The sequence below is a fragment of the Macaca mulatta genome, chromosome 4 (genome assembly GCF_049350105.2).
Source record: "Macaca mulatta isolate MMU2019108-1 chromosome 4, T2T-MMU8v2.0, whole genome shotgun sequence".
Classification (NCBI taxonomy): Eukaryota; Metazoa; Chordata; class Mammalia; order Primates; family Cercopithecidae; genus Macaca; species Macaca mulatta.
The window spans coordinates 35,983,108-36,004,755 of NC_133409.1; the positions used below are offsets into that span (position 1 = coordinate 35,983,108).

The 21,648-nt window shown below is 37.0% G+C and overlaps 1 protein-coding gene across 50 annotated transcripts in view; it reads right to left on the bottom strand.

Moving 5' to 3' along the window:
- EPB41L2 (erythrocyte membrane protein band 4.1 like 2) overlaps positions 1–21,648 on the bottom strand; it is a 227,960-nt gene that overhangs the window by 95,481 nt on the left and 110,831 nt on the right. The gene's annotated exons all lie outside the window — the stretch shown is intronic.

The window sequence follows — 21,648 nt, forward strand, 5'->3', positions numbered from 1 at the left end:
TGTGTCAATCTCTATTCTGATAATATGACATCAAGTTTATTAAACAATAAAAACCATGCAACTGTTAATAAAACTTGCCAAATATACTTCAAAAAGAAATATTTTGAATATAACTTTCTATATTAAATACCAACAAGCTTAGCTATCTGTTTTTCCTCTGTCTGCCTCTCCCTAACCCTACTTATACCACTCACTAGCAATATAAAGTTAATGGGTTGAAAACTTCAAAAAAACAAACAAAAAAAGCTCTTTGGTCTACTTTCCAGGTATCAGAATTTTAGTTTTTTTAAAAACCTACATACTGTATTATAGATACCCAAAGAAAATAGACAAAAACAAGACAATTTAGATGGGCTCAAGATACGTTATTCAAAAATTAGAATGCTAGCTTTTGGGAACTTTCATTTAAAAAGAAAGAGGCAATGAAATCTACTGTAGATGCAGCCAAAGGAAGGGAGGCTGGAATCTGAGAGGCTGAGCAAAGTCCCCCATGCCTGTGCTGTTATTTGTGGCATTCAACACTGAGGCCAAAACATGACATTTCTGGAGGCCTCTCAACTTAGAGGAATTTGTGCAACTGCTTACCCGGCAGATTGTAGTGAACGCCACACACCACTGGCGTTTTATAAACACCATCACTGTGTCTGTGTAGGGCCCTCCACACTGCAGTTATTGTGTGCTGAGGAGACGATGATGGGAAGTGCACAATGCAATCTATACATTACAGCCCTGAAGCTATGTATTTTGCACTAGCTCCAATCTACACTATGCAAATATAAAAGGCCAAGGAAAGAAAGGTATGCACAGAGCAAATACAACAACTGATACATTGTTGGGGAAGGAGGATGGGAATCCTATAAAACCTTAGGGAAGAATAGAGAGTGTCTCAAATTATCCAAGGCTGTGATTTATCAGATAATTATTTTCTTACCAATCTAAGGGAGCTGTCAACATATCTCTTTCCCAAACTTCATTCAAACCCCAGGAAAAAGAAACCCTGGTCAATTTTGTGTGTGTGTTAAAAACATAATTCCAGTAGTAAATGAGACATTTATATAGTAAAGGAAGATTCTTAAGAGTAAGTTTCCCTGATCATTAATAAGAATTAAATTTGAAAATGTTTTTCCCAAATACTTAAAAAAGATACATATTATATATAATATACAAACATATGCATGTAGATACATAAATATAGAAGACAAATACATTTACATTTTTTTTTTCTCTTCTAAGAGATGGGATCTTGCTCTGTTGCTGAAGCTGGAGTGAAGTGGCACAATCCCGGCTCACTGCAGCCTCAAACTTCTAGGCTCAAATGACCTTCCTGCCTCAGCCTCCCGAGTATCTGAGACTGCAGGTGCATGCCGCCATGCCTGGCTAATTTTAAAAATTTTTTGGTAGAGGCAGATGGGGTTTCATCATCTTACCCAGGCTGGTCTCTAAAACCTCTGGGTTCAAGCAATTCTCCCACCTTGGTCTCCCAAAGTGTTGGCATTACAGGCATGAGCCACAGCACCCATCCCTTTTTTTTTATTTTTTTAGTAACTGAAAAATTTTTTTCAAACTTAGTTTTCATTAATCAGGAAAACTTTGTATATATGTATACAAGTAAACAAGATAGACAGATATCAGATTTATTTAAACATATTGGTTTCTTACAAGTCACTATAAAGAATTTTTTCTTGTATACTATTTCCTTAGAGACTAAACCAAAAAAAAGGAAGGGAGGGAGAAAGGAAAACTTCTCACAGTTCATTAAGGATTGCCACATCTTTTCCATTCCACAGGATTCAGAGGATTATGAGAGAATACTGGGGGAATTTTGCAGTGCTGTTGACAGGAATGACACAAAATACCATGCATTCAATGTAGTTTCAGTTGCTAAAAATTAAAATTAAAAAGCTGCTACTTAGGAAAACACACACTAGACTAGAACAGACTGCAAAGATAACCTTCAGTAACTGTAACCTGCAATAATTTAAAAGGATATCCTAGTAAAGCTAGAAGCACAGAGGTTCACCTTTAAAAAAATCACACAGACACTTTGACTCCTCAAGGAGAGAAGTACTTGCCCTTCTTAAATGTTATAAAGTAAGATCCTTATTTCATGAGCACGATGTTTCCAAGCCCATCAAGTCTAAGAGCAGTATTCAATGGAATGTTCTTCCACCCCAGTCTGCTGGGTTTTGAAATATTTCGGAGTTCTTAACTGAGCATACAATTAATCTCATAAGCAACTTGGTAAGCTCAGACAAGATGGGAAAATGTATTTCATTTTTCTGCTATGTGGAAAATGGCACCAAAAAAATCTGAAATCCTGCTACCAACATTATTAACACACACAAAAAATCACACTGTCAACAAGTTGAAGTCTATGATATGGCCCCTTTTTTTTAACAAAGAAAACAAATGCTAGTTTTTAAACAATATTAACCTTTTAATATCTCATTCATAACTACACACAAATTTATTTCTTAGGCAGTTGCAGTTTTTATCTCCTGCAGCCCAGAAATTTCCAATAGTTTTCAAGACACAAGAATGAGCTAGTAGACTAGGGTGTGCCCACTTGGAGGGTTTCTATCTCCACATATCCAAACAGGTGTGCAGAAGGCTATTCCAGCAACCAATGCCCACTCCTCACACCTACGTTCTAGCTCCACAACTAACCCAAAGCCAACCTCTGGAATGAAGATGCAGAAAACCTCAAAAAAGCCCCAGAGCAATGGATCTTAAAGCTTGTTAAGAAAACCATATTTGATGACATGTAAATATCCACAAATTTTATATAAAAAATGTATTTTTTGCTTAAACAAAACAACAAACACCTCTGTCAGTTCTAGTATATGTCAGTTGCTCAGTCATTCATAAAATACAGCCCTGCAGGCATTCCATAAATGCCTTCCTTTGGTAATAAAAGTTTAATGGAATAGTATTCTAGCTTATAAGGAAGAATTATCTAAATCTTCGCTTGCTCTAAGTGAACAGCTGGTAACTAGCCTGCTAAATTTGCAATTTCTCAACTGCAAAAAACAAATATTTCTACTCTTAGAGTTTATTTCAGTGGGAAATAAGTTCACCTTTGACATTCTACATTTTTGTAACACAACTGATTATAGCCAACGTCTCTCTTCTGACCCTCCAACAAAAGGATAAGTCCTTGGACACCAGGGATTGGCTTATTCAAAATTACAAGATAAAATATATTATTTTAAAATCTTGTGAGGTTTTTCTTACTTGTAAAAGTACTAAATAGGGTTTAATTTTTCAGTCTAACCAAGTTATTTAAATTACAAAGTCACTGTGAATATATAAGTGGCATCCGTTTACATTATGGCCCTTCTAAGCCACATAGTGATAAAATATAAGAATACTAGGAATTTATCCAAGGCATAGAACTTAAGTATTTTCATCAGAAATTTAAGAAAGCTTGTCAAACTCTGAGAAAAACATATAATCAGGATTTTAACAATAAAAATTATAGTTAATATTTGTCAAGCCCTTATAATGTCCTAGGCATTGCTCCAAACAAATCATAACCAAATTCAGCTACCAATTAGAGTTAGCAAACAGCTGTGAATTAAATGAACCCAAACATACACTTAATAAGACCTCCTACAGTCTTAACATGAGGTCTCTCAAAGCAGTTCTTAACTCTGGCTACACAGATGCTCCAGCCAGCATCAGATCCACTGAATTAGAATCTACAAAAGAGGATCCTGGGCATCTGTAACTTTTTATTTATACCAGTTTTAGGTTTGCAGCAAAATTGAGCATAAAGTACAGAAGTTTTCCCTATATCCCCTGCTTTCACACATGCATAACCCCCCCATTGGGAAAATTAGCAACATCTCCCACACAGTGGGTACAGTTGTTACAACTGGTGAACCTCCACCGACATGTCGTTATCACCCTAAGTCCACAGTTTATGTCAGGGTTCACTCTCAGTGTCTGCATTCTATGGGTTTGGACAAATGTACAATGACATGTATCCATGATGTATTATAGCATCATACAGAGTAACTTCATTGCCCTAAAAACCCTAAAATTTTTTTAAAAGCTTAACCAACAAATTTTTAAAAGCTTAAACATGAGGCAGTCAGCAAAGAGAATCCCTGTCCCAGCATACAACTATCTGCCCGCATACTCCAAATCCATCAATTTTCAGTTTTCAATCTGGCCAGGCTACATCCCATGGAGTATATGTGCTCCTTTTGTCCCTCTCAAAGACCCAGATAGAAAAGCCAGGATAAAAAATCAAATGCTCAATTATTCACTTAAAATTCTTTTTTAAAAAAATGATTGGCCAGGCGCAGTGGCTCATGCCTGTAATCCCGGCACTTTGGGAGGCTGAAGCGGGTGGATCACGAGGTCAGGAGTTCAAGACCAGCCTGGCCAAGATGGTGAAACCCCATCTCTATGAAAACTACAAAAAATTGCCAGGTGCAGTGGCAGGCGCCTGTAATCCCAGGTACTTGGGAGGCTGAGGCAGGAGAACTGCTTGAACCCAGACAGCAGAGGTTGCAGTGAGCAGAGATTGTGCCACTGCCCTCCAGCCTGGGTGACAGAGTGAGACTCCATCTCAAAAAAAAAAAAGATTAACACAGCCTGATAAAATAAGATTTATCTGACAATCTTCAATGACAACTATATCTGAGTCTACCTTTGTGAAAGAAATCATCAGGTGAAAAAACACAAGACAACTAGAGATCCTATATCTTATCACAAGCCAGACCCACTCAAACTGTTCTTACCTCTACTAGCCAGAAGTGCTTATTCTTTCAACAACTAACCAAAGTAGAAGACAAGTTACAATGCAGAATAATCTTAATCACTTAAATGCTTACTTTATTATGGTTGTAAAGCAGAGGGAGATAGGATATGTGACTAAGGAGAGGTCTCGATGAGTTTCCTAACAACAGTAGTTGCCTTATACTTCACCATCTGAATTTCTGATTCTTGAATTTGATGACAAGTAACTTCTGGGCAATCTAGGGAAAAATCCAGTTCATTTTGAGATATCTCAGTTTTTAAACATTGATCTACTTGGGGCAACAGTGTTTCTATTCAATTTGACATTTTTTCCAAGTAAAAGCTTTTCGTTCCTGGTGGATGACTAACAAAGTAAAATAAAAGACAAAGTGACAACAAGGTCTTTGTTCACCACTGGAGTGTGGAAGGAGGGGGACCTGGCTGGGTGAATCTTTAAGGTCTCGCTTGATTTAAAACACACATACACAAAAAATGCTACAACTATGTAAGGAGGAAATTGTGAGGCATCAGAAAGAACCTAGGAATTCAGAAGCAGGGAAGTTAAGCAGCTTTGGGTGAACATGGCCCTGAACCGTGCCTTTCAAAAAGGCTGTACTACTGGTAGTGTGACCACCTGATCCAAAGATGCCAAAAATCCAGCCCTCGACCTTCCTCCCACCCCAAACTGCCTTTATTTTTTTACTTCTCTAGGCTTCAGTAGTGAAATTCTACCACTAGAATTCGACCACTAGATTCTTTAGAGTAAACAGGTATCTTCTTTTAAAATGCAAATATCTCTTAGAAGGCAGTACAGGTAATTCACACACTAAAGTCATTCACTCAAACTGCTGATCCTCTCTAGGTTATCTGCTAGATTTGAAAAAGTAGGGATTTTGTTTCCAGAGGAAGAAAAAGTAGTCAGGAAGCATAGAACTTTTTTTTTTTTTTGTATTATAATACTACAAAGGAACACCTGGATGTCATTATGGAACTAGTAACATGAAAGTCTAAGGGAGAAAAGCACCAAGAAATAGAAAAGTAAATCAGTGTGAAATCCAACCAGGAACACAGGAACGAATCCTTTCCCCTTTACTGCACAGGCTCCAACCAAGGGTCAGAGGAGACTAAAAATTCCTCATGGTATCACCACTGCTTGCTCCAGAAATGTTTAATGAACAAAGCCACAAAACTATATATGATAAATAATGACCGAAACCAAGTGAATAACAAATGAATTGCACCTATTATTTGCCAAAAACCCAAATAACTTTTTTTTTTTTTGAGACTGAGTCTCGCTCTATTGCCCAGGCTGGAGTTCAATAGCGTGATCGCCGCTTTGCCTCTAGGGTTCAAGTGATTCTCCTGCCTCAGCCTCCAGAGTAACTGGGACTAGAGGTGTGCGCCACAACGCCTGGCTAACTTTTTGTATCTTTAGTAGAGATGTGGTTTCTCCATGTTGGCCAGGCTGGTATCGAACTCCTGACCTCGTGACCTGCCCACCTCAGCCTCCCAAAGTGCTGGGATTACAGGTGTAAGCCAACACGCCTGGCCCCAAATAACATATTTTAAGGAGAAAAGCATTTCTATCCTCTTTCATCTCCTAGGACCCACTCCCCAATTAAACACACATGCAAAATAAAATGGATTATCTAGACACCTGCAGGGAATAATAAAGCAAGAAAATGAAAACTACTGAGAAGCATCTGCAAGAAAACAAAGAACTATGTCAAAACAGATGCTACTAAAGCTACCACAATCAAAAGTCTTTTTAGAAGATACCCAGACAGCCTAATGGTAACTTTGACATGTGCTATATTCAGGGGAAGAGTCCACTTTATTTTAGTATGTGATAAAACATGCTCATTGTTCAACTTTTAGAAGTAGAAAGTGGACTTCCAATTAAAGATGGTAGAATGAACATGCACATTTAGCTCTGCTCCCTAAAGAATTTGTTCTAAGACAACGCAGAGTGTGCATGTTACTGTGTACAGATGCACACATGGATTCTTCCCCCAACACAAGGAACCTGAGACCAGCAAAAGTAGGACAAGCAGACTGAAAAAGGACAGGAGGCAGGATCAGTGCATTTGTATTTTATGCTTTCTTTCCCATGGGTGGGAACCCACTTCTCCATATGATTTAGCAGAAGCAAAGAGCTTAATTTATTTAAACCCCAATAAATACACTGGTTTTGCAAGATGGAAGATTCCTAGTTAATGCCAAGCCAAAGAAAGCCCGGATCAAAAATGGCAACACTGGCCCTGTAAAGTCAGGAAGGTGGTTTGCCCTGAACAAATGTTTATGGTACATTTTTTTTTTATGTCATCCTTGATATGCAAGGATATATTAAAACCTTTTCTTGTAACCCCCAATTTTTGCTTAGATTCTACTATTTAAGCAATTTTCAAATGAAAAATGTAACAGGTAAAGTATAGCTGAGTTTTCCATATATATATTTATATATATATTTAACTTATATATATATGTGTGTGTATATATATATTTTTTTGAGATGGAGTCTCAGTCTGTCACCCAGGCTGTAGTGCAGTGGCATGATCCCGGCTCACTGTAGCCTCTATCTCATGGGTTCAAGCAATTCTCGTGCCTCAGCCTCCCTAGTAGCTGAGACTACAGATGCCCCCCTCACCATGCTCAGTTAATTTTTGTATTTTTAGTAGAGATGAGGTTTCATCACACTGGCCAGGCTAGTCTCAAATTCCTGACCTCAAGTGTGATCCGCCCGCCACGACCTCCCAAAGTGCTGGGATTACAGGCATGTGTCAGCGCACTCAGCCCTAAATATATTATTCTTTGAAATCCAAAAGTTTCTCCTCAATGAAGACATGCCTACCAACTCCAGTCTATAGTAACTTGGCACTTCTGTGCTTTTATATTACTTTACTATATTATATTACTTTACTATAAAAAATACTTTATCAATTTTACTCATATGTTTATGTGTGTGGATATAACTGTGTGTGTATATACACCTGCTATTACTGTTTTATATGTAAAGCTTAGCTCTGAAAGTAAAATTCGTAACTAAAAGGAAAAATAACACCTCATACTTTTCTTTTTATCTTCTCAGCCCAAGTAGGAACCAAATCAATGTCTGGGGATAAAAATTATTTCTGAACTCACAGGATATATTTAAATAACTACTATTTTGAGAGGAAATTTGTAAAATAGTGTAAAAATATGACTTCCTTAACTTCTCATTTTTCTTAAAAATTATATATCATCCCTAAGGGAGACTAGCAACCTTGTCATTAATTTTTTAAAAATGAAAACCCAGGATTTTTGTCCAACTTTTTCTATTACTCACTTTAAACAGCAAGACTTGGCTTAAGTCTGTAAAGAATTATAATCTCTTTTAAAAGATGGAGAACTGACTATAACTGTTAGATAATGAAGAGGCTGGTATCAAACTTCTAGCCAGAGGCAAACACCAAATTTTAAAAAATATCTTTCATAAAAGCTGCTAAGCACCATATTTCCATGAAAACTTATTCAAAAACCATGAGCAGCAAACTTCTGTAGGCTAGCACATTCTCTGTAAACTATTTGCCTAGAATGAATTTTGACATTTGATTCATACAGGCTTTCTGTGCTACAGAAGAATAGCTTATGAGAGCAGTCCTATTTGATTCACTTGAAATTGTTGCTGACAGAAATCTGGAAGGAGATGTCAATGAATACAACAAGTAGAGGGTGGTAACACTCAGATTAAGTTTCCCCTCGTGCAAATAACTAGACTGATGCACAAAATCAGGGTTAATGTCAAAACAGGTTAAAATGGCATATTCTGCAAATGAAGTACACTTACGAGATGTAGTCTGATTACTAGACAGAATGGAGCTTTTGTCTTCAGGTGACTCTCCAGAATACAAGAGTCAAAACAAAATAAAAGATAAACTAATACTCCTAATCATAATTTTTCTAACACAGTTCAGAGTTAATGTATAACTCCATTGCAGAACATAATTAAATAAAAATTTAAATAGCAAACTGACAGATCATTTATCAGTGCTTTAATCATTTAACTACCTTGCATCATAAAATTATTTTTCTGAATAATCCAGGGATTTTTATAGACTATATTTTATTATGTTATACCACATTTAATCCCTTTAAGCTCCAAATGCTGGCATATTATGTTATAGTGCTATAAATACTAATGATAACTTCTGTCCACTTTTCCACTTGGCCACAGAGTATGCGCTTCTGCTGAGCAATGGATGAAAAGAATGAACCTAACTCCAGCTTTTGTGCGATAAATTAAACAACATTCACGGGTGGAGACAATATTCCCAAATCCCTGTCCCCCATATCATGCCTGAAAGCTGGGAAGGTGGAGGTAGGAAGAGGAAAGCAAATAATCGGTAAAATTTCCTGACAGCTGAAAAACAAAAACTATGTCAGTAACACCATCTTTAATTTGTTCAGAAGAATAGAAGGCAACAGAAGAGAAATCAAAGACTAGAAATAAAACAGTGACGATGACAGAATGATTCTAAACACAGTGGGTTTAACAAAAGATACTGATAAATGTTCTTGCATGAGAGAGCAATTAGATTATATCCCTTCATTTGATGAACTCTGGCAAAGATTTTTAAAATTTCACTGCTTACATATTTTTTTAAAATTATGCTTGAAGTTCTGGGATACATGTGCAGAACGTGCAGGTTTGTTACATAGGTAGATATGTGCCATGGTGGTTGGCTGCACCCATCAACCTGTCATCTACATTAGGTATTTCTCCTAATGCTATTCTTTCCCTAGCCTCCAACCCCTGACAGGTCCTGGTGTGTGATGTTCCCCTCCCTGTGCCCATGTGTTCTCAATGCTCAACTCCCACTTATGCGTGAGAACATGTGGTATCTGGTTTTCTGTTCCTGTTTTGCTGAGAATGATGGTTTCCAGTTTCATCCATGTCCCTGCAAAGGACACAAACTCATCCTTTTTTATGGCTGCATAGTATTCCATGGTGTCTATGTGCCACATTTTCTTTATCCAGTCTATCATTGATGGGCATTTAGATTGGTTTCAAGTCTTTGCTATTGTAAATAGTGCTGCAGTAAACATAAATGTGCATGCGTCTTTATGTAGAATGATTTATAATTCTTTGGGTATATACCCAGTAATGGGATTGCTAGGTCAAATGGTATTTCTGGTTCTAGATCCTTAAGGAAACGCCACACTGTCTTCCACAATGGTTGAACTAATTTATGCTCCCACCAACAGTGTAAAAAGCGTTCCTATTTCTCCACCTCCTCTCCAGCATCTGTTGTTTCCTGACTTTTTAATGATCGCCATTCTAACTAGCGTGAGTACATATTTTAAAGTAACAAAAATGTGTCCAAATTGATTTTAAAATACAAATTTTATTCTGAAAATAATTTTTCCCACCATTTCTAACCCTACTCGACCCTGAAGTAATTTTCATTCCAAAATAGAAAAATAATTTAAAGATCTAGTTCCTGTTCTACTACCACCCTCTGAAAAGAGTGAAAACTTACTAAGTGGTAAATCACCAAGGAGTTGGCGTGGCTGCCAGTGTGTAGCATGCCTATCCAGCAAGAGGTGGATGGTGTCTTCAAAAGTATGTCAGGATGGCTGCTTACAGTTACAAGTTACTTTCAAGTTTAATGCTTTTAAAATACCAGTGATGTAGGGACAAACAAAGTAATCCCCTGGTTTTGAAACCAAACGTGGAGAAGACAGAGAAGAAAAAGGCATGTGGGAGAATTCCTCGAATGTGAGAAATAAAATGGTCTATCATTCTTTAGTTTCCTCAAGAGAAGAGGAGGCATTATTAGAAAACAAGGGGCAGAGAATAAGAATTATAGTCTCTTCAAGCCCAGCCTATGCCTAGCCAGCAAGCAACCTGGTCTGACAGCAGCTCCAACAGAAGTGAAAGAACAGAGCTCCCAGGTGCCTGCAATTCCCTCAGGGCTGTGAATGTGAACCCTAAAGGGCCAGGGGTCACACCACAGTAACTTCTATATGGCTCTCACGCCTAGAGTTTCACAACCTTTTGTAGAAATGTAGCAGTTTTCATTTACAATAAACCCTTGAAGTATTTCTATAACAAGTTGGTCTGCTGTTTCCAAGCATCTGAAAAGCAGAGCAATAGTGGACAGCAGTCGCAATGATGAGGGTAGGTGGATTATATATATATGTATATACACACACACACACACACACACACACACACACACACACACACAAATGCCCAAATCTTTGTTTCTAATGAGAGGGGATGGAGAGAAGACTTAGGAACACAAATAAGCAAATGCTATCATTTATCTTGGATAGAAAGATAAAAACTTTATAAATGTACAAGAAAGTACAGGGAAATAAGTCAAAAATTACTTTCTATGAGAAGTATTTTAGGCAAAGTCCTCCGTTAAGACTCTGTGGGGAAAGAGAAGAAAGTTATTTTTCTAGAGAAACTAATAATAAACCAGGTGAAGAAACAACATCAGCATAAGAAAAATCAAACAATACAAGAGTTTAGCAGTTGTTCAACAGAGCAATACAAGAGAGTCTTTCACAAGGCAGTGCATGATTAATTGCCAAACTAATGGTGCAAACAAGTTCCAAGGAAGAAAAGAACATTCTGAGAGCTGGATTTGAACTGGAAATGAAAAGATAGGCAGGAATCATGTGATGGGGAAAGTAAAATGTGGAGTTGGTAGGGTCAGAAACTGGAAGGAAGGCCAGGCAATTCAGCATGTGTCTGATTAGAGAACCAACTTGACACAACGGAAGACTCAGAAAATCAAGTGGTAAGAGAGGTCAAAAGACAGCCTGAGGTTATATGTGACCAAGTGTGGAGAGGGGAGCGGGGAGGGGGGCCGAGGTCCAGCTAAGGAGTGACTTGATTATGAGGCCAGGCTCTGCTGCTGTGAGCTCTTTGTGTTCTTCAAGCTGGACCAAAATATTCTATCACTTACATGGCACGGCAGTCTTTTCCTATTTAGTAAATACAAATTAAATTTTGAATAGAATTATCACCCTAAATCCTGTTTTAAGCTAAAAGGATAAAGACATTCCACCTTGACCAATGTCACTGGAATTTTAAATTGCACATAATACACGCCCATTAAATTATTCCCAGTTCCCAAAATCACATATAAATCTGCCACTATTTTATGGAATCTTATAGAGTATCATAACTTCCAGATCCTCTACAAATATATAGATAGTTGAAACTGTTTAGTAAACTTAGTAAGCGTCAGTACTATAGGTCTGAAACACAACCTTGGAGGGTGAAAAGAAACAACAACAAACAAGTAAGCAAGTAAAACACACTCAAAGTAATTATAGCAAATTGGATTTCTGAGACTGGAACTCAACACAAAAAAAGGCAAAAAGACCTTGACACATTCTGCTTTCTGAGAAATACTTTTATCATCAGGACACTGATGAAGAGAGCCTACATTCTGTTAGCCTTATTCATAACTAAGAAAAATGGTACTGACATTCCTGTGTGGGCAGAAACAATGCCCTCGATTCTCAGACAAAATCAACACGTGGGAACAACTTTCAGATGCCAGAGGAAAATGTGAGCAACTCTAACTCAGAATGCACATTCACTCAAGCTTCCAAAGTCTTGCAGGAACTTTCACACTTATTTGCAAACTTTAAAACACATACACAGACTTATCAGTTGTAGTAAAACCAGCTCAATTCTAAAAATGGAGGAAGTAAATATTTTCACTCTCTTTGCAATCTGAGAATAGAAGAGAGGAAGTGACTCCCCCAAGATACCCAAAGAGTAAAAAGAAAAGTAAACATAGATCGCCTGACTTTATATCCATGGCTTCAACTAAACCTTATTGTCTTTTTCACCCTGCTTAGAGGAAAGAGCTTTGCTGTTTTAACACACTGAGTATGTAAATGACCTTAGCAGCAATATCACAGAGTGCTAGAGTCAAGTTCCTGTAACATGCAGAATCCAAGAGACACCCTAAAATTCTTTTTTTTTTTTTTGAGACGGAGTCTCGCTGTGTCTCCCAGGCTGGAGTGCAGTGGCGTGATCTCGGCTCACTGCAAGCTCCGCCTCCCGGGTTCATGCCATTCTCCCGCCTCGGCCTCCCGAGTAGCTGAGACAACAGGCGCCCGCCACCACGCCCAGCTAGTTTTTTGTATTTTTAGTAGAGACGGGGTTTCACCGTGTTAGCCAGGATAGTCTCGATCTCCTGACCTCGTGATCCACCCGCCTCGGCCTCCCAAAGTGCTGGGATTACAGGCTTGAGCCACCGCGCCCGGCCCCTAAAATTCTTTAAAATTTAACTCTGGAACCAAAGAAGGTTGGCACATACCATTTAAATATCTCAATGAGATAAAAATTAACATTTCAAAAACAACCAAATTATAAGTTTCTTCATTAAAAAATCTTCAGCTTTTTCAAAAAATATTTGAGATCTCAGTTTACTATCAATAGATGATAAATTAGTATAGAATGTAAATTGTAATTTTCAGTGACAACAATGAAACAGTACCTACCACAAAGATTTGGAACAAATGCACAAAGAGAGCCTAGGCCTCAGGTCAAAATTAATGCATGGCTTAACAATAAACCTATTGTTACATAAGCCAAAAATAACATTAAAGTTGGGCCATTTCCATAGTATTTTGTTTAACTTAAATATAATTATCCTCTAAAAATGCACTATTACCCAATGTTTATGCTCACTTATTATTTCCAGCTTTGGGGAATCCAGAAAATTCTGTGTGGCATAAAAATTTTTTATCCACTTAATATTAGCAAATGCCCTCTTTCCTTAAAAGAACACAAATTTCAAAGATGGCAATTTGTTTTCAAAAACAGAGCTGTATTGGTTCCTTGGGCAGTTGTCTTTTTTCAGTTTCTCTCCTGAAGTTCAGGAGAGAAAGAATAGGCTGATAGCCCACAGGAAAAAGAATGTGGAAACAGGAAGCCATGAAAAGTAGAGGATAAGGGGAGAAAGAAAGGATATGAACAGATATATGGAGATGTACATATAAAATACATATAAATATATAACAACATAGTAATATAGATTATACAGAATATATTAATTACATCTATATATAGTGAGTAATCTAGGAAGCAGAGATGATGTTCAGATGTCAAACCAAAATGCCCCCACGAATTATGTTTTTTGGTTTTAAAAATATTATTCCATCAATACAGCAGTATTCACATTAAATGGTTTAAAGGGGGTACTTTTGTTGACCAAAGGTAACATGCACAGGAAAGTGTCTAACGTACCCAATGTTCTAATCGCATCACAAAAAAAATTATCTATAAAGACCACTGATGTGCATCATAAGCAATGCAGTGAATAAAGAAGACCCTCCCTTAAATTACGAGTCATGTAGCTAGCTACAATGATCCAAAATCTAAACAGTGCCCTTGACTTTGCTAGGTCCTGTATACCAATGACTTTACAACCTCTGGTCCATTACTCAGCAGCTCCTTTTTGCTCTATGGATAAGTTTTAATCTTCTCATCCTGGCATTTGAGGCCTTTTAGAACCTCACCCTACTCTATAAGATCCCTGCAAGCCAAGCTATCACCTCATGACTTCCTGCACAGCCCATGCTTTGAGTGACTTCTCTCCATTGTTTTAAGCACCCTAAGTGAAGACAATTAGGTCTTCTTCAGTGGGCATGTTATATCAAGGTTTAATTGACAATTAGACAAATGTACATATAGAAAGAAAAAGAACAAACAATAACTACAGTCCTCTGAAGAGCCATGAAGAAATACAATCTTTGCTGAGAGTAAACAGATGGAAACAATCTATTCTCTCAAACCAAATACAAGTATTTCTTTCCCATATTCTATTCTCCTTTTTTGAGTACTCAAAAGTTCATTAATAGCTACAGTTTCCCACAACTACTTCCCCAAATAGTCCTCAGACAGTGATTTCCGGTGTAGAGATACAGAACCACAGATAAGCAGTATCAGCATATCATCCAATCTGCCTAAGGTCAATACTGGAACTGGGAAACAGGAGCCTGCTCAACCCCGTGATGGCTGTACTCTGGGCTCCACTCCTGAGGAGGAAATAAGAGCAGGTCTGATGAGTAACAGACCCAAACTAATGATACTAAGCAAGCAACGGGAAAACCAAAATAAGAGGAAAACTTGTATAAAAGGAAAATTCATTAAAAAGGCTAATATAATTTATAACTTCTGCATTGTTATAATAGCTATTAGGATATTGATGAATTATGGCCTATGTTGAGATGTAAAGTCACAGCTTAGAATTCAAGTGAACTGCTGGTACCTAAGATCTGCTGTGGGATAGTATCACTAAAATCTATTCAAACTCCATTTTGCTATGAACTCAAAAGAAAAAGAAAGGATTACTCAACACAAATGCTGTTTTTAAGCTTATTTCATCATGTCTTGTCCTCCAAAGTTCATTTTTATGATGGCAATATTAAGTAATCATCTATTAAATGAAAAGATATTCTAATGATAAATTAACACAGTCATAAAAATAAAGACTCCTATGCTTTCCCAACCAATTTAAATATTGGTGAATTAGAAGACTAAACTGCTGCTTTTTGCTTTGGATACTACCTCAACTCTGCTTCAGGCAATACAGTAAGTTGATTCCCTACAGGTAGTAGATCATAGAAGGACTAGTTACACAGATAAGAAATTGTTGTTTTTGTATCATTCCAAAACGAGACCTGAGATCTACGAAATGCATACTAAATAAGATGGGGAAAGAGGGGGGTAGGTATAGTGATTAGCATTAGACTTTATTAACTCAAGTGTGTCTGTAATATACTTAATTTCTAAAAGAGCAGCAGTAAAAGGGAAAAAAGAAAATTCAAGTAAACAAAGAAAAACAGACAATCCAAAATTAGATGGCAAAATAGAGTCACTAATCTCAGTAGTACTATAAAATAAATGGTTTAAATTTACCAGCTAAAAGACAAAATTCTCAAATGTGATTAAAAAGTCACCTCAAAGACTTAATAAGGATACAACGTTTAAACGCAAAAAAAAAAAAAAAAAAAAAAAAAAAAGGCAGAAGAGAGTCCTGACAAATTCTAACCAAAATAAAGCTAGTACAATAACATAAATATCAAATAAAATAAATTTCAACGTATTACATGATGGTTAAAAAAAAAAAAAAAAAGGTTATCCAAGAATATATAATTCTGCACATGTGTGCATCTAATAATCTAGCCTCAAATTTTATAAAGCATAAACTTACAGGAATACCAAGAGAAATTACCAAATCAACAATTACAAGGAAAGGTTTGAACACACCTCTCTTATTAACTGATAAACTAAGCAGTTAAATAATTAATAGAGATAGATAACACGACCCACATAATTGTCTGACCAAGATGACAGACCTAGAAACTGGTATCAACAATAGGAAGACCATGCTTTCCAAATTCAAAAAGAACCCATATAAAAATTGACTATATATTTCAAAGTCTTAATAAATTTAAGAATCTCTTAGACCACATTCTGACCACGATGTAACATAAAACTGGAAATATGAACAAACAAAAACATTCTCTCTTCCCACAAGACATGCATACACAAACACAAATGCACACACATTTTGGAAATTTTAAATCACACCTGTAAAAAATCCAGTGGTCAAAAATGATACATAATGGGGCCAGACACAGTGGCTCATGCCTATAATCCCAGCACCTTGGGAGGTCAAGGAGGAAGAATCGCTTGAGCCCAGTAATTGAGACCTACCTGGGCAACAAAGCAAGACTCTATCTCTACAAAAGGAGTTTAAAGATAAGCTGGGCATGGTGGCATATACCTGTAGCCCCAGATACTCTGGAGGCTGAGGCAAGAAGAGGGACTGCCACTGCACTCCAGCCTGGGCAACAGAGAGAGACCCTGTCGAAAAAAGAAAAGAAAAAAGAAGAAAAAGGGACAGGGAAGGGAAAGGAAGGGACAGGGAAGGGACAGGAAAGGGAAGGGCCAAATGAGATACAATGAGAAAATTAAAACTGAATGGTAATGAAAGCACCATATAGTTGACTCTTGAACAACACAGGTCTGAACTGCACGGATCCACTTACACCTCAATTTTCTTCCACCAAGAAACAGACAGCAAGACCAATCCCCCCTCTTCCTCCTCCTCTTCCTCAGGCAATATGAAGACAATTAAAATGGAGACCTTAATGCTAATCTACTTCCACTTAATGAATAGTAAATATATTTTTTTCCTTCTTGTAATTTTTTAAGAACATCTTTTCTCTACCTTATTGTAAGAATACAGTATATAATACATACAACACACAAAATTGTATTGACTGTTTAAGTTATTGGAAAGGCTCCAGGCAACAGGAAACTGATTATTAGTAGTTACATGTGGGGGCAGTCGAGTGTTATATGCAAAATTTCAACTGTGCAGAAAGCTGGTACCCCTAACTCTCACCTTGTCCAAGGGTCAACTATATTTCAAATTTGTACAATCAATCAGAGGTACTTCAAGGGAAAATTAGAGCCCCGAAAACAATGTTTTAAGTGTTAAACTCAAGAAATTAGAAAAAGAACAGTTATCCCAAAGAAAAAGAGCAAAACGAGATGAAATGTTACCAAATAGAAAAGATACAATAGAAATGATAAAACCAAGTTGTTTCCTTTGGGAAAAAACATATAATGGCAAATCTATAGTAAGAATAATTTTTAAAATGCAAACAACACTAGAAATAAGAAATAAAAATCAAATGCACAAAGCAAGAACACTATGAAAACTTTCATGCCAATAAATTTTTCAAATTAGATGAAATGGACAATCTCTACCAAAAATATTAATTGCTGTAACTAACTCGGGAAAAAAATTTAAAAATTTGAATCAACGATTTAAAAAAACAAAAACAACCTTCCACTTCCACTCTTCTCCCAAAAAGGCTACCTACCATCCAAGACAGTTCTAAAGGCAAGTTCTACCAGATCACCAAAAGACAGACCATCAGTAATTTATCCAAGCTTTTCTAGGTAATGGTAAAAGGGAAGCAACTTTATGAGGATAGAATACAACCCAGATAACAAAATCTGATGAAGACAATTTGATAAAAGAAAATTAAAGGTAATATATGCAAAAGTCCTAAACAAAAATAATACAAATGAATGCAGAATCATCACTACCAAGTTTACACTAGAAATTCAGATGGTTTAACAGTAGAAAATAATGTAGTTTACAACATTAGCGGGTTAGAAAAATAGATGATCCTCTTAGTTGATGCAAAAAATACATTTGATAAAATTCACCACCTACTCATGAGTAAGTCTTAGAAATGAGGGGAGAAAGTCCTTAATCTGAGAAATAATATTTATTTTTAAAACTTTCAGAGTGATCATATAAACCTAAATAAAACATAAAAAGATGGTGAGGAGTTCGAGACCAGCATGGCCAACATGGTGAAACCCCGTCTCTACCAAAAATACAAAATTAGATGGGCATGGTGGCATGCGTCTGTAATCCCAGCTACTTGGGAGGCTGAGGCAGGAAAAATGCTTGAACCCAGAAGGTGGAGGTTGCAGTAAGCCGAGATCACGCCGCTGTACTCCAGCCTGGGTGACAGAGCAATCGTCTTAAAAAAAAAAAAAAAGGGGGGGGTGCTCAAGATGCTCAGCCTTTTTTTTTTTTTTAAAAAAAACAAGAGTCTCACTCTGTTGCCCAAGCTGAAGTGCAGTGGCACAACCTCAGCTCACTGCAACCTCTGCCTCCTGGGTTCAAGTGATTCTCCTGCCTCAGCCTCCTGAGTAGCTCAGATTATAGGCACCCACTGCCACGCCCGGCTAATTGTATTTTTGGTAAAGATGGGGTCTCACCATGTTTGTCAGGCTGGTCTCGAACCCCTGACCTCACGTGATCTGCCTGCCTCAGCCTCCCAGAGTGCTGGGATTACAGATATGACCCACCGTGCCCAGCCTCATTAATTTTAATGGCAAAAACTGCAATTACTTTTGCACCAGGCTAATATGAGCTGTAGTACTGTTTTCATGGTTTTGAGTATCCTTCCCATGAGAGGATCATATTTGCCCACTTATTGTTATCAGCCTTGGCCATGAGACTTAATTGGCCAATGAAATGTGAGTTAAAGTAATATATACCACTTCCAAGCAGAAGATTCAAGAACTGTAGTGTGGTTTTGCTGTGTTTTCTTTTCCCTTTATCATGAAACCAGCATGTCCCACGTAGAGGCTATTCTTTCAGTCTTGATCAGAAATAAAGATGATATGGAAAAAAGCCGTAACAAACCCACCAAGCACATGTAACATGAGCAAGAAATAAACCATTTTTATTAAAAGTCATGAAGATTTGAGGTTTTTTGGTTACTGCAACATAACCTAGTGAAAGCTGACAGTGATCAAACAAATGCAAGTTAAAATACTAACAAGCTATTTCACATACATTTGATTGGTCCAAATTAATAAGTCTGATAACAAGAATCATTGATGACAATATGGCAAAATCAAACTTAATGGTTGCTGGTTGAAATGTAAATTGTAAATTTTATCAATTTCATTTATTACTTTGGCAATATCTGGGGAAACTGAAGAAGTAAAACTGGATTCCATCAATCTAACAATTCCACCACTAGGTATCTACCCTCAAGAAACTCTTACACAAGGAAACATGTCTTAAAGTGTTCACTGAAGAACTACTTCTTACAGTATACAAAGAAACTGTGACTTAGGAGGGGAATAAACTAGTTTAGTCAAAGAAATACGATACAACAATTTAAATGAATAGATTTATATATCATAAAAAGATACATGCAGGACAAGAAGGAAAAGATGAGAATGAGACTTTGGCAATGTCTTTAATGTTCTATTTTGTTAAAGATCTAAAACACTGTAATTCCAGCACTTGGGAGGCCAAGGCAGGCGGATCATGAGGTCAGGAGATAGAGACCATCCTGGCCAACATGGTGGAACCCTGTCTTGACTAAAAATACAAAAACTAGCTGGGTGTAGTGGCTCATGCCTGTAATCCCAGCTACTTGGGAGGCTGAGGCAGGAGAACTGCTTGAATGAGAAAGTCAGAGGCTGCAGTGAGCTGAGATTCCACCACTGCACTCCTGCCTGGAAAAAGAGTGAGACTCCATCTCAAAAAAAAAAAAAAAAAAAATCTAAAACAAATGGCAAAACTGATTGAAATTTTTGTGCTGGATACACAACTGTCTCCTCTATTATTTTTATATTTTTGTAGTTTTTTAAACGTTTTATGATTTTTTAAAAAAGAGAACAAAGATAGATTTAAACCATAAAGTATGTTGGTGAGTCTTGTGGTTTAGTGACATAAAGAACTTTAGAAATGAAAAGGCATTCTAGATGATCTAAGCAATCCTATATTCTATATATGAAGAAACTGAGGTCTACAGAGGTTGAGTAAATGACTCAAGGTTACATAACATCAAGTTGGTTCTCAAAAATCTACATCCCCTAATTTCCAGGATAGGTAGGAAAGACAAGGGACATGCAATCAAATATAATGTAATTGAGTCAAGTTCAGAAAACCATTCTGTCCCTTTCTTTATGGTCTCTCACTCCTATCCCTAAGACTTCTCCTCTCTCCCTGGCATAGAGAGGGAGTCTCAGGAAAGGACAAAGGGAAGTGTTAAAAAGAGCAAAAGAAAAGAAAGCTTTAAGGACTGCCATGGTCTCAATGCATTCCTCCACAATTCACGCTGAAACCTAATCCCTATGGTGGTGGCATTAAGAGGTGGTGTCTTTAGGAAGTGACTTAATCACTCTGCCTTCATGAATGGGGGTAGTGCTCTTGTAACTGAGGCTGAAGGGAGCTGCCTTGTCCTTCCGTCAGGTGAGGACACAGCACTTGCCCTATCCACCATGTAAAGATCCAGAAAGGAGGGGCCATCCTGGAAGCAGAGAGCAAGCTCCTCACCAGACACCAAATTTTCTGGTGTACTGATCTGGGACTTCCCAGCCTCCAGAGCTGTGGGCAATAAATTCATGTTGTTTTTAAATTACCCAATTGAAGGTATTTTGTTACAACAGCAAAAACTAAGATAAGGATTTTTAATCCTCTTTTGCTACTACTTTTCTTTAAACAATTGAAATCAGAAAAATTATAACTAAAATGAGTAAAATAAAATTATAGGTAACTAATACAAAGAGCAAGAATCAAGAATTATTCATATTAGTACCCTCAGCACTTTGCAATATAATACACATTCAAATATATAATAAACTACTGTTCAACTAGATAGACCTAAGTGTCTTTACGAAGCTGAATACTTTCATTTTTATTGCAGTGTAACTTCTCTTTTTAATAAGAATGAAACGAATTAGGGGAAAATGTGTCTAATATTTAATAGATGAGGACACAAAAGAAACAGGCAAGATAGGTCCCACATGTATCAGACCAAACAGCATAGTTAGTTCTGTGGTGAGGTTCGTGAGCTCTAGAACCAAACTTCAGGGGGTGGAATCCTTGTTCAACCTCTAACCAGCTGTGAAACTTTGGGCAAGGAATTTAACTTCTCTAAGCCTTAAGTTCCCCACTGTAACATGTAACACTGAAAATAGCAATGATAATATCTACCTTTATCGATTCTTAATCAACAAAACAAGATAATCCATTAAACAAGATAATCCGTTCAAAGCACTTCACACAGTTCTTCAGTCAACATTAGCTATCAGTATATGTTACGTAAATAATTTGTGGAAAGCAACAAACTCTTCTGATGGATATAAAATTATAAGTTACTAGATGCATTAAAAGATTAAACTGACTTCTGTCAGCAACAGCACTAATTGTATGTTTTGCAAATCACCGGTGGTTTTTAATTAAATGAAACTAAATTAATTAGATGTTAAGCCAGTATCTGTCTCAGGATAAAACACTTGGGGCTAAGTTTACTGCTGAAACT